This window comes from Rosa rugosa, chromosome 1 (genome assembly GCF_958449725.1).
Source record: "Rosa rugosa chromosome 1, drRosRugo1.1, whole genome shotgun sequence".
Lineage (NCBI taxonomy): Eukaryota > Viridiplantae > Streptophyta > Magnoliopsida > Rosales > Rosaceae > Rosa > Rosa rugosa.
Genome location: NC_084820.1, coordinates 49,705,978 through 49,720,718, shown reverse-complemented (window position 1 = coordinate 49,720,718; position 14,741 = coordinate 49,705,978). Strand labels below are relative to the sequence as shown.

The window sequence follows — 14,741 nt, the reverse complement described above, 5'->3', positions numbered from 1 at the left end:
TTTACAGCATTTGGAGTCAGGACCTCAGACATGTGCTCTCGTCTCATTAGGTATGTAGCATGATGGAAGGACTGCCAGTTAAACTTGCAACGGATTGCTATGGTGTGGACTATTGTATATAATGACGCCAATATCATCCTTTGCAGGTTGTAAGCTAAATTTTGTTTTGAAGATTTCAATAGTAATCTGTTTCCTATATCTGTTTCTTTATTTTTATATGTCAATCTCTGCAATTGAGTTTCAGACCAAAATAAAAAAGAAAACTACCAATCTCTGTGGAAAGTGACAAGATGAAATGGCAGGGCGGGTCGACATATTCTTCTGCTCAAATCATCAAAACTTGGTTATTATGTACAACAGACGTGCCGTTGTCAGACATTGCATACTTGAAACTGCAGTCGAACTATTACTGATGTGAGTTGGTAATTATTTTCTTGAACTATGAAACAATGGCTTAACCTCCAGCTCGAAAAATCAGATCCCATCTAATTGATATATACATATTAATTGTGCAGGAGGATTGCAAACAGTGATAGTTTGGCTCTCATTTGACGGAGATAATGAGGTCCTTGCCTAAACTAGCTTGGAATGTGTCATTAGTAAGTTGTCCTTATACAATGAAATAATAGTTCTCAGGCCTGAATATCCATTAGCTAGCCAAGCATTATTTTCATTTTGTTTTATTTCAAGGTTTTCAGCAGTGGTTTTGTTGTGCTTTGGCCTAATCATGTGGTAATTTATAAAAGTTGGAAGCTTTGTTATGTAATAACTTTTTGTTGGATGTTGTAGGGATGGTTGCATATGTTGTGAGAATTGGCCTCAAACATGCAAACCGCCTGCTGCTGGTGTGCTTAAAGGTAAATAAACATAAGCTATGTACATTGGGGAATTCTGGTTTGTGTGGAGTAGGAGTTTTATTTTGTGTGCCATAGCACAGCAGCAGGATAATTGACTTTTCTGTGCTTGCTGCTGAGCTGCTGGCAATCAAGGCTGTCATGGAATTAACTCTTGATGGAAAAAATTGCTCTGAAACAGATTGTCGGGTGGCGATGAATGCGATTACAGAGGATGCGGCGTGCTATGCTTTGCTAAGGAAGGTGCATTCTGGAGGAAGTGAACAGCTAAGTGGCGTTTCTAATAAGTGCAGTCCATCTCGTATTATCCCGGTGGCATTTCTAGTAAGTTCAGTCCATCTCGTATTATCCTTGAGATGCAGCATCATAATCACCTCATCAATCACTTACAATAGGGTAGCTACTACACAGCCAATTAGCTGGATGCCACAGACCCATTCAAGGTTGAAATTGAATGAAGAAAGAGCTTGGATGTTCGTTGGGAAGAGTTGGTATAGGAGCAGTTGTGAGGGATGGAGAAGGAAAGTTGAAAGCTGCACTACTATTTTCTTTCAGAAGCGGTCTCTTACGTCATGCTACTGAAGCCTTGGCAGTATTGTATGGAATGAGGTTTTGCTTGAATGTTATTGCAAAATACAAGTAGCTAGAAAGTGTTGCCATGAATGTGATCTGAGCTATCAACAATTCTGAATAAGATTTGAGCATGGACGGCCCATATTTTAAGAACTTAAATATCTGAAGCAAGCTTTTCAGGAAGTTATTTGGAGTAAACTACCAAGACATTGCAATAGAGCTTCTCCAGAGTCTTTAGAAATTAGAAGGAAGCCGGCCCCCTCTATGGGTTGAGGAAGTTCCGATAGGTGATATGTCTAGTTGATTTATACTGGTGTGGTACTCTTTTTTCCTTGCTCGGGACATTGCAACAGTGCTGCTCCAGAGTATTTATCTATAATTGCAACTAGAAAAGTAGAAGTTGGAAGGAAAGCATTTGTACTGGTGTGGTACCTTTTCTTAACTTGCTCTCATCAAGCAAGGTTTGTGACTATGCCACATTCTGCACACTGGTTATAATTATTCACTTTTTAATGCAAGTATTTCTTTGACAGAAAACAAAATTAAGCCTACATCTGAATCTCCCCATGATTAACCATTAATTGAAATTAAGAGAAGGGAACTAATATAATGTGGCTTGCTTGCACCAGACATTCCTATCAATCATTTGGGAGGTGAAGGCATCTAATATGAATGATATCCTTGATTGTATGTGCTATCAACATCTGAGTTTTGGCTTCCCATTTCAGGATCCTCATCAGCCTCCCCAATCTCTCTTCTTCCCTTCCTCCACTTCGACTTTCGCAGGCAATGAACAACTAGCATAACACCCAGCCAAATGAAAACTGTTCCCAGAATTCCGATGCTTATAGTCAAAAAGGCCACAAACAACAATTTGTTTTTCTGATTTTGTTGCATGATAACCCATGTGGATGCAACATACCCTGTTGCCATGAATGCCACAGCTACCCACATTACCTTATGAGCAACCCTCAACAATCTTATCAATGGCTTTCTCCGATATGGAATGATACTCACAAGAACAACAACTATCGAGAGTGATGTGAATAGTGCGACGTAATTGCTTATTTCAAACACCTTGAAAGCAGTTGTTGTTCCTGCTATCGACTTCCCTTTCATAAGTCCCTCCTGATAAACACCACCCGGGGGACTAATGCCAGCAGCAAAAGTAACCGTGGCGATCAAAATGGCAACTAGTGTTATGGTGTTCCTGGCATTCTGTAGTGCCTCTGTGTACACCTTTTCATGCTTCCTGCGCCGGTTGTAGAAAATCTCCGTACTCATTTCTGATTGGTTCCATTTTCTAGGATGCTTGTGTTGTCTGGCAAAGGTTTGCAGAAGAAACTCTTGCTTCTTTTGTCTTTCATAATCCAGTCCCTCCCTAACTTCAAATGCTGATCCAACTTGCTGCTGAGGTGATAAGCCAGCTTCCCCAACCTGAGGCTGAGGCGATGACTTGCTAGATGGCGGTGATGGCAGCTTAGGTGATGACTTGCTAGATTGCGGTGATGGTAGCCTAGGCGAAGACTTGCTGGATTGGGGTGATGGAAAATGTGATGACATCCTGGACATAGGTGCTGATTGTTAAATATCCAGACCAAATTCAAAGAATGTTCATGAATGATCTATTGGTTCTAGAATAATGTATTCTAGTTTCCCACAAGGAATTTATGAGGGGTCAAACATCTCTTGGTTCTAGAGTTTGAAGTGCTTGGACCAAGATGAATGTGGAAGATTCATGAAGGAGCATTAAATGAAGGTGGTTGAATGGAGCATTAATGAAGTCATCTAGAGGGTTCCTCCTTGGTGTATATACGGAGAGGTCATTTGCCCATTCCAATGAAGTCTCATCCGATCCAATCCAATCACATCTTCATCCAAGTTGAGAGTGAAGAGTGTCCACTCCAAGTTGAGAGTGTTGTAGTTGTTAGGTAGCAAAACAAGTGTGAGAGAGAGAGTTTCCTTCAAGTAGTGTTCTTGAAGTTGTGTATCTCTTGTACCCACCTTATCATAGCAGAAGTTCTTGTTGTTGCTGCCCCGTGGACGTAGGCACCTTGCCGAACCACGTTATATCCGGTGTTCTCTTTCTTTTACCCCTTTATTTCTTTGCATATTATCCTTTTGTAGTTGGGGTTATTATTTCCATTCTATTAATTTTCCCAACAGTGGTATCAGAGCCCTTGGTTCGTGAGGGGTGTTAGAATGGAAGGTTCAAGGAGTACCATGATCCGACTCAACCACTCTAATTGGATTACATGGAAGCCGAGAATGGAGGATATTCTCTATTGCAAAGATTTACATGAGCCAATCGAAGGAGAGGAGGCCAAGCCAGAAGAGACCTCGGATGCGAATTGGACGAAGATGAACCGCAAAGCCATTGGTCATATCCGCGAATGGGTGGATGATAGTGTATTCCACCATGTGTCCAAAGAAACCAACGCACATGAATTGTGGTTGAAGTTGGAGTCCTTGTTTGAGAAGAAGACTGCTGCCAAGAAAGCATTTTTAATCAAGGAGCTTGTAAACATGAAGTATAAAGATGGTGTTAGAGTAACCGAGCACCTCAACAACTTCCAAAGTACAATCAATCAATTGGCCACGATGGACATGAAGATTGATGATGAGTTGCAAGCCTTATTGCTATTGGGATCGTTGCCGGACAATTGGGAAACCTTCGTTGTAACCGTAAGTAATTCCGCTTCAAATGGTGTATTGTCTATGGATAATGTTAAGAGTAACATGTTGAATGAAGAAACTAGAAGAAAATCTTCAAGCTCCGACAATACCCAAGTCTTTGTGGCGGAGAATAGAGGAAGGAGCAAAAGTAGAGGTCCCAAAGGCCATGGAAGGAGTATAAGCAGATCGAGGACAAGATTCAATGGAAAGTGTCATCATTGTGGTATTTTTGGCCACATGAAGAAGAATTGCAACAAGTTGAAGAATGATCCAAAGGAGGGTCGAGATGGCAATACTCATCAACCCAAGGATGACACGAAAAACACTGCAGCTTCCGTGTCTCATGATGAGTGTGAGTTCCTTTGTCTTGAAGGTGAATGTCTACATGTTGATGATTGTCCAGGTGTTGCATGGGTCGTTGATTCCGGAGCCTCTTTCCATGCCACTCCACACTTGGAGTACTTCACTACATACAAAGGTGGTGACTTTGGGATTGTGAAGATGGGCAACGATGGCTACTCCAAGATTTCAGGAATTGGAGATATTTGTTTTGAGACCGATTTGGGCAACAAGCTTATGTTGAAAGATGTTAGACATGTTCCAGGTCTACGTCTCAATTTGATGTCAACCGGTGTGCTTGATCGAGAAGGGTTTCATCATCATGGAGGTGATCAAAAATGGAGGCTTACCAAGGGATCACTAGTAGTTGCTAGAGGGAAGATGTGTTGTACCCTCTACAAGACATATGGCAAGATATGCAAAGGAGAGTTGAATGTTGTAGACGATTCTTATCCAAGTTTATGGCACAAGCGGCTAGGCCACATAAGTGAGAAGGGATTGCAAGTTTTGGCAAAGAAGTCTCTAATTCCCTTTGCCAAAGGTACCTCACTTGACCCTTGTGATTATTGTTTATTTGGTAAGCAACATAAAGTTAGTTTCACAAGAACATTTATAAGGAAAGAAAATGTATTAGACCTAGTACACTCAGATGTATGTGGCCCCATGGAAGTTGAATCACTAGGTCATAATAAATATTTTGTCACTTATATTGATGATGCTTCACGAAAGGTTTGGGTTTATTTGTTGAAATCAAAAGACCAGGTGTTCCAAACTTTTAAGGAGTTCCATGCCATGGTGGAGAGGGAGACAGGAAGAACCCTCAAAAGTATCCGTAGTGACAATGGCGGAGAGTACACTTCGAACGGGTTCAGAGATTATTGTTCGAAGCATGGCATCAAACACAAGAAGACAATTCCTGGCACCCCACAACATAATGGTGTAGCAGAGAGGGTGAACCGCACCATTCTAGAAAAAGTGAGAAGCATGCTGAAGACGGCCAACCTGGCAAAAGAGTTTTGGGGTGAAGCAGTGACAACCGCATGTTACCTTATCAACCGAACACCATGTGTACCGTTGGGCTTGGAGACTCCCGAAGGCGTGTGGACCGGTAAAAGTGCTTCATATTCCCACTTGAGGGTGTTTGGGTGCAAAGCATTTGTACATGTACCAAAGGAGCAAAGATCAAAGCTAGATGACAAGTCCATGCCATGCATCTTTCTTGGGTATGGCAATGAAGAGATGGGCTACCGGTTGTGGAATCCAAAGACCAAGAAGTTATTCAGAAGCAGAGATGTGGTGTTCCATGAAGGTCAAACCATTGCGGATTTTGACAAAAAGGAAGTAGAACATGCAGACCGCCTCACCTACGATTCATCACCGCTTCTACAAGAACCTAGTGACAAAACTCAAGATATGGTAAATGAAGATGTTCCTGATATGGCGGAAGCAGAAGCAGAAGCAGCAGAACCTGAAGATAATGATCAGGAGGATCATGATCATGGGGAGCCTAATCAGGGGGAGCAGCTAGAAAATGCCCAAGTACCAGTTCGAAGATCCAACAGAGTGCCAAAGCCAAGTACCAAGTATCCTTCTTCACAATATATTTTGGTCACTAGTGATGGAGATGATCCATATTCCAAATACATTCTATTGACCAATGATGGGGAGCCTGAATGCTTTGAGGAGGCAAAAACTCATGCAGACAGTGATAAGTGGATGTTGGCGATGAAGTCTGAAATGGAGTCCTTATTGAAGAATGGCACCTATGAGTTGGTGGAGCTTCCTAAAGGCAAAAAAGCACTCAAAAATAAATGGGTGTTTAAGTTGAAGAGAGATGAGAATGAACAGTTAACAAGGTTCAAGGCTCGCTTGGTTGTGAAAGGTTTTGGGCAGAAAGAAGGAGTAGATTTTGACGAGATCTTCTCACCAGTTGTCAAGATGACTTCTATCAGAGTTATTTTGGGCATGGCTGCTAGCATGGATCTTGAGGTGGAGCAATTAGATGTGAAAACGGCATTTCTTCATGGTGATTTGGAAGAAGAAATATACATGGACCAACCGAAAAAGGTTTTGAGGTTGAGGGAAAAGAGCACATGGTTTGCAAGTTGAAGAAAAGTTTATATGGGCTTAAGCAAGCACCGAGGCAATGGTACAAGAAATTTGACTCATTCATGGTGGGTCATGGGTACAAGAGAACTGATGCAGATCCATGTGTTTATATCCAGCGGTTTACTGGAGGTAATTTCATAATTTTGTTGCTCTATGTTGATGATATGTTGATTGTGGGCCAAAATGTTTCTATGATTCGCAAGTTGAAAGCAAATTTATCAAAGTCATTTGACATGAAAGACTTAGGGCCAGCTAAGCAGATTTTGGGCATGGAGATTGCTCGTGACAGGAAAGCGAAGAAATTATGGCTGTCACAAGAGAGGTATGTTGAACGGGTGCTTGAAAGGTTCAACATGAAAGAAGCTAAACCAGTAAGCTCACCTCTAGGAAATCATTTCAAGTTAAGCAGAAGTTTATGCCCAACTACACAAGTGGAGAAAGACAAGATGGCAGGTATCCCTTATTCATCAGCTGTTGGTAGTCTTACGTATGCCATGGTATGCACCCGCCCTGATATTGCACATGCAGTTGGTGTTGTTAGTAGATATCTTTCTAATCCTGGCAGAGAGCATTGGGAAGCTGTCAAATGGATACTTAAATATTTGAGGGGCACCTCAAAGTTGTGTTTGTGTTTTGGTGGTTCAGGATCATTCTTGGAAGGTTTCACAGATGCAGATTTGGCAGGAGACCTTGATAATAGAAAGTCCACTTCTGGATACTTATTTACATTTTCTGGGGGAGCTGTGTCATGGCAATCCAAGTTACAGAAGTGTGTTGCCTTATCCACCACAGAATCTGAGTATATAGCAGCAAATGAAGCTGGCAAGGAAATGATATGGCTGCAAAGGTTCGTTCAAGAATTGGGTGTGAAGCAAGAAAATTATGTGGTGCATTGTGATAGTCAGAGTGCTATTCACTTGAGCAAAAATTCAATGTATCACCCTCGCACTAAGCACATTGATCATCGCTATCATTGGATTCGAGATGTAGTGTCAAAGAAGTTTTTCCAATTGGGGAAAATTCACACCAACAAAAATATTTCTGATATGTTGACTAAAGTGGTTCCACAGCAGAAGTTGGAGTATTGCAGCAAGTCCGCTGGGATGGACTTCAAGTAGAAGTCTCACTTCGCATTTCCCCGGATTGGTCTGGAGGGGGAGATTGTTAAATATCCAGACCAAATTCAAAGAATGTTCATGAATGATCTATTGGTTCTAGAATAATGTATTCTAGTTTCCCACAAGGAATTTATGAGGGGTCAAACATCTCTTGGTTCTAGAGTTTGAAGTGCTTGGACCAAGATGAATGTGGAAGATTCATGAAGGAGCATTAAATGAAGGTGGTTGAATGGAGCATTAATGAAGTCATCTAGAGGGTTCCTCCTTGGTGTATATAAGGAGAGGTCATTTGCCCATTCCAATGAAATCTCATCCGATCCAATCCAATCACATCTTCATCCAAGTTGAGAGTGAAGAGTGTCCACTCCAAGTTGAGAGTGTTGTAGTTGTTAGGTAGCAAAACAAGTGTGAGAGAGAGAGTTTCCTTCAAGTAATATTCTTGAAGTTGTGTATCTCTTGTACCCACCTTATCATAGTGGAAGTTCTTGTTGTTGCTGCCCCGTGGACGTAGGCACCTTGCCGAACCACGTTATATCTGGTGTTCTCTTTCTTTTACCCCTTTATTTCTTTGCATATTATCCTTTTGTGGTTGGGGTTATTATTTCCATTCTATTAATTTTCCCAACACTGATGAGCTTGATGGGGACTTGGATGCCGCAGAAGCTATCTCATTTATGATGGACAACTGCAGTTCATACTCTTTAACGAATTGTGCTCGTTTCGGAATGTTTTCAGGAAGTGTCACTGGCTGAGCGGTGGCTTTATCTGCTTTTGGTGAAGTAGATAACAGCTCAATCCTTGTTTTACCTCCTGCTTTCATTAGCATGGATTCGAGACGCTGATTGTCTACACTTTCCTTGCTCTGTTTGAGGAGGTCAAGGGCTGTGAGTCCTTCATTGTTTCGAGAATTGAGCTCTACTTTCTTTTTGCTGATTAGCTAGGTACTCTGCTATCTGGGACAAGAAGAAGATAAAATTAATCAATGTTCAGCCAGGCATTATTAACCCACTTTTTTCACTATGGTTGTAAGAACATTAGGGACGAGCATTTTCAATGTTCTATTTTTGTTCCTATTAAGTACCAAAACTTGATATAAATGACATAATGCTGAAAACACCCCAAGTTTCATGGCAGGACACTTCATATGTAATACGTCTGTTTCTTAATCTGACTTTTTCATTCCATGATATATTTGCAGTTCCATATTTTTGCAAGATAAATCTTCCTATCATGACTACAAGATGCAGGTAATAACATTTAGCAAGGTTCCTTAACCGACAGATGAATACATTTGGGCAAATAACATACTTCCATGTTCTATATTCTGGTCAAAAATCGAAATCTATCAATCACCATTATCAGTTGACTTATACTCGTGCAAATCTCACCTTATGTTGTGCTTCAGAAACTGCAAGATGTAGGATGGTGTTATTATAACAGTCTCTACAGTCGAAGAAATCCATATCATCACAGACATGGGTCAAGTATACTAAAGCATCATATCGCCCATATTTCACAACCAAGTGGAATACCGTCTCGCCGGCTTTTGTTACGATCTGAAAAGCTGGTTTAGCCATTGAGACGAACACTTGAAGGACTGAGACTTTGTAGTTTATTGCTGCCGAGTGCAAGGGCGTGTGACCACTGAGATTGTGCTGCTGAGCAAGCTTTGGATCAAGCTTGAGGAGTGCCCAGGTTATCTCCCTGTTCTCTTTGCTAGTTGCATAGTGCAATGGATAGTTTCCTTTCTCATCAACCATATAAGCAAGGTCAGGACACACTCTTAGCAACTCTTTAACAACATCTGCACCACCAATATGTAAACAGAAATTAAGCTAAAAGAATAAAGAAAACGTACTAAGCTAGAACTAATTGAAATGTCACTTCTCCATCAATTTATACTTAAATGACAAAACTTTGATGATATATACTTACCCATGTGTCCACCAGACACGGCCAAGTGTATACAAGTTTGATCAAACCCTTCTTTCCCTAAACCCAGCTTCCCAGGCTCTTTCAGTAAGAGCCTCACCACATCAAGATGACCATAGCTACATGCCAGAGAAAGTGCACTGACCTTTTCTTTACTGTTAAGCTTACTAACTACCTCAGGATTCGCCTCCAGCAGTATCTTTAAAATCCGGGGATTCCCTGTTCGACAAGCTTCATGGACTGGAGTCTCCTGGTTCTTATTCTCAGCAGCAACCATGTCCGGACACAAAGAAACAATTTCAGACACCATTTCAAGGTATCCAAACTTTGACACAAGGTGTAATGGCGTGTTGCAAGTATCGGCTTCTCTTTGCTCGAGAATTCCTTCATTTTCTCGGACTAAGCTAGCAAATGTGACTATGTCCTTTCTCTCAATTGCCTCTACAATCCTGAAATCCATTGTAACCTCTTTGTTTTTGGAAAAATTCATTGCAATTTTCTGTCACCATATCCAAACAACTATATATGCAAAAGGAAGGTGCTTTGAAAGTTTGCTACAAGTGCTTGGGTGGAACAGAGAAAGCTGTTCACATTGACAGACCAATAAAGATACTAGTTGTGTGCAAAAAGTCCTCCCCAGCATCTTCAAAGAAAGTTCAAGATGGCAAGATAAACTTGAAGACCATAAAATAATGAGTTTTCAGAAAATTAAAGACCTGAAAATGAAAGCTGATGGAGGTGGTGATAGGTTCCTGGAAAACCAGATTTGGGACCCAATCTTATCCCATGCAGAGTCTACTGGGGAAACTTCGTTTGACATTTACGGCATCTTTCTGGATTAATCAAACAACCACATAAAGTCGGACAAAGCATGCAAATGCAGGCAAATGATTACAAGAGTCAACTTTGACACTTCTGTTTCTTTTAACAAGAGCTTGTTGTACAGAGGTCAACAAAGTCAACCCGACTTCTAGACTATCACACAACTCAATTCTCAAAGAATCTAAATTGGGAAATAAATTTTTCTCAACACGTGAACAGTAAGAACATCTGGAAATCAAACATTTAGATTAAGACAGTACAAAAGCAAGCCAATAGGAGGAATAAATTCTCAAAGAATTTATTCTTTGAGAATAAATTCTCAAAGAATCAAACAATTCTCAAAGAATCTCAACACGTGAGAAATCCTAAAGCCAATTGAGAAAGAACTCAATTCTCAAAGAATCTAAATTGGGAAATAAATTTTTCTCAACACGTGAACAGTAAGAACATCTGGAAATCAAACATTTAGATTAAGACAGTACAAAAGCAAGCCAACTAGTGGAAAGTTAACACTTATCACTATCAAAACATACTAGGCCTAACAAAAACCATTTATTAAAATAAAGAATAATGAAATGAAATCTATCAGAGTCTTCCACTACTTGTATACTAAGTGTTTTCTATAAATTCTGTCCATACAGTTAGCAGCTTATTCACATAAATTCATGTTACTGCTGGAGATGGGTTCTTAGAAACAACTTTTGGGACCACAATCCATGACTCGAGTGTAATAGGAATCTTCTTCTGAGTGCCATTGTAGCGTGGACTTTTGGGGCATGCTTCATAATCGATCACACAACCGCGTAAAGTTTGGAGAAATTTTGCTGAGATATATAGTTGAAAGATAAGCATATAATGCAAGCAAAAACGAGTACGTACATGCAGAAAAACAGGCAAAACAAGGGAGCTATAAGCCCCAACTGTTAATGATTGTGGTTCGTTTAACCAAGAAGCCAAAGTTGACTTAACTTGTATAGCTTATTTGCCAGTTAATTCGGACACAAGACTAATGACAAACTCATAGAGATTCATTTTATCTTCTTTTTCTATCTCCTTTCACCCATTTTAACATCTTCCAACTTAGCTAGAGTCATCTTCTGGGGTTTTCTGTCAAAATTCTAATCGAACAGAATTTTTTTTATTTGCAAGATTAACTGTGGTGAAGATAAGAGATAAAGTATATAAGCATACAAGGAAAATCGAATACTTACAAGTCTCGAATTGGAAATAAAAATTTTGTAAATAATCTTATATTCATTTAATGAAAGATCGAATTGCCAGTACATAAATATGACTGCTTCCAAGCATTAAGGATTAAGCGTCCAAAGCATATAAGCTTCTAAAACACAATCCAACTGGCATGGGGAGATATTTGCACTATAACACAATTGTTTAAGGATAATCAAAATTGACAGAGAGAGAGAGAGAGTTTCGATTCAGAGAGAATGAGAATTCATGTGTATTATTCTTCTCACAAAGGAATGTATTTATAGGAATACATAGCTAGTGTGAAAGCTCTATGAGAAACTCAATTTGGTAACAATCTTCTCTTGTTGATTGAGGGCTGCAGCTCCACATACTTGCATTCAATGATGAAATCTGTCATGCTTGTTGCCTCTTGGTATAAAGCATGTCACACAAGTCTTCATACACTTAAGTACCTATGTTTATACACTCAAGTACCTATCTATACACTCAAGTACTTATTACATGATATAGACATTTATACTATGACTCATACATACTACAACATGAGTCATATATACTACAACACTCCCCCTTGGATATTTCATGTCAATAGTATTGTCTATGCCGTGCGCTTCGAAGTTGCCTCGTTAAAAACCTTGTCAAGTAATAAAACCCTGTGGGAAAAACAACCTTGGTCGAAGGAGAAAAAGAGCACAACGCGCGTTGAGTGTGGAGTATGCAATATCATAGCTTCAGAGATAAGTGGAGTCTTCTTATCAGCATCATAAGTAGGTAGTATATATGTCTACGAGAGGGAAGCATTTAGAGTTGCTGCAACAAAACCTTGCCCGGAAAACCCAGTGGGAAAAAACCGTGGTCGAAGGGAAAAGATGAGCAAAAGCATATATGTTGAATCAAAACATCTTCAGGATGTAGTATAAGTGGGGCGACCATGCTAAAGATGTGCCTCGTTAAAACCTTGCCAGGTAACAAAACCCAGTGGGACAAAATAACCCTGGACGAAGGACAAAAAGAGTACACGATGGTCAAGTGGGTATACTTCTGGATACTCCCCCTGATTTCAACATCTCCTTTGTGTCTCCCAAACGTGGTGTTTCTCTCGTTGCCTCATTAAAAACCTTTGCCGAGTAGTAAAAAACCCTGTGGGATAAAAATAACCTCGGTCGAAAGGGAAAAAGAGCACAACACACTCTTCACGTTTCGAGACCATATATGTAGACATCTCCCCCTCTGATTGATCTTTGAGGAGAGTCTTTTATTGCTGATTTTATGCTTGATGTTGTCGCTTTTGATGCAGCCTTGCTTCATTTGTTTCAAAATAAGCAGCATTATCTTAAATGCTTGTAGGCTCATCTGTGGTAGACTTCAAACTACAACTGTTCGAACATGCGTAACTATGGATCCAGTCCATATACATTCACGAACTACTTCGTGAAGAGCAATACTCTCTGCATTGTTCGAAGATATAGTGACTAAGGTCTATTCTGTAAACCTTCAAGATATCGCGGTCTTACCCATGGTGAACACTTTACCAGTCTGGGAAGGCCTTTGTATGGGTCAACAGATACCCAATATCAGCAAAACCTTCCAAAAACACTTATGTCATTTTGGGGTAGGGATAGAAAACGCAGGCCAGCGTTTGGTGGCGTTTCTGGTGTGTGATGGGTCTGATTCCATCATCTCTTTGTAGGGATAGAATAAGCCCATATCGATCGTACATCTCAAGTATCGAAAGATATCTTTTACACCAATCCAATGGCGTCGCGTTGGCGCAGAGCTATACCTTTTAGCTAACAAGTTTATGTCAAAACGAGATGTCCAGTCTTGTGCATTGAGCTAAGTACAATAATGCGCTTATTCGCACTTCTGCCTCTTGCACATCTTTGTCTGATCATCCTTCAGACAAAAGATGATCCTTTTTAGGATCAAGACTACGAACGATCATGGGGTGCTTGAAGGCTTGACCTTTTGTTAAAATGCCTAAGCATCTATCAACACGGTGCTCAAGTTCCAAACTGAGGCATAATCGTGTTCCCCCAAAATCCTTCATCTCAAACTCGGATTTCAAGTGTTCAGCGGTTTCCCTTAACTCTTTAAGGGCTTCTAATGAAGATCATGTCCAACATGAAAACCGCGATAGAATCCGAAACTTGTTATGGAAACGCGCGGGCATATCCCTTCCCAATCAAGTAGTCACTTTTAGCGAGCGTTTCAACTCTATTGCAAACGCGCTCCGTGGTCTAGAGCCACTTGATTTGGGTAACTAAAGTTTCACTATGAACTTTCATGTATATTCCATATCTAGATCCCCATAGAGATACATAGTGACCACATTTATAAGCTGCATGTTCAGTTATTTGGAAACTACCAAACTGACAGGGTAGTGGAGTGCAATGACATCCATTACGAGAGAATATGTCTCATCGTAGTCAATTCCAGGGCGTTTTGTGAGAAGCTTTGCGCCATAAGGCGAGATTGCCATCTCTTTTTCTCAACACGCTTTCTAACGAAGACCCATTAGTCAATAGGTTTTTATGTAAGAAGGTGTTGGCATCACTGGCTCAACGACCTTCCTCTTCGTTAGAGAATCTTACTTAACCTGGATCGCATCTTTCCATTTAGGCCAAATTTCTCTACGTTGGTATTCATGCTTCAACGGAGCGTGGTTCGATATCATCGATCTCAACAAACTCATGTGCATCAAAATGCGCAAATACATCATCAATTATGATGGAGTTTCTATTCCACGTCTTATGTACACTAGTGTGATTTTCATAGAGCTCTATATTCTCGGAAATAGGTTCTGACGTTGAGGCGTCCCCCAACGATAACCATAATCCGGAAGATACTCATAAGACGGATGTTGAGTGTCGATGATCCAAGGATTGTGCCAAAGTATCCTTCGAATCCACAGGCTTCCCAAGCATCTTAGCTGGGGCCATGGCCTGTAACACCAGAGTGCCACTTTCTATGGTGTTGGCGCCTTGCCTACCTCTGTGTAGGGTGGTGCTATGTCCTCTTATTGGGACGTCCTTCCTTGCAGGCATTTTTGCAGCAAATGTGTGTGATCTCATCACTTTTAATAGGGATCGAGATGAGACATAGTGGG

The 14,741-nt window shown here is 40.6% G+C and overlaps 1 protein-coding gene and 1 pseudogene across 8 annotated transcripts in view; one reads left to right on the top strand and one right to left on the bottom strand.

Moving 5' to 3' along the window:
• LOC133725274 (putative disease resistance protein RGA3) overlaps window positions 1-1,398 on the top strand; it is a 28,304-nt gene extending 26,906 nt beyond the window's left edge. For 2 of the 8 annotated variants that reach the window (XM_062152473.1, XM_062152475.1), the window contains exons 4-7: window positions 8-414; window positions 516-599; window positions 790-857; window positions 1,036-1,174. The gene's annotated coding sequence lies outside the window, so the exon portion shown is untranslated. Of the gene's footprint in view, window positions 1-7; window positions 423-515; window positions 600-789; window positions 858-1,035; window positions 1,179-1,249 lie in introns of those variants that run through there. The other 6 variants (XM_062152477.1, XM_062152478.1, XM_062152472.1 and 3 more) reach the window with 6 other exon arrangements.
• Window positions 1,399-1,954: 556 nt separating this feature from the next.
• LOC133725276 (ankyrin repeat-containing protein At5g02620-like) lies at window positions 1,955-10,566 on the bottom strand (annotated as a pseudogene).
• Between the last annotated feature and the right edge of the window lie 4,175 nt (window positions 10,567-14,741).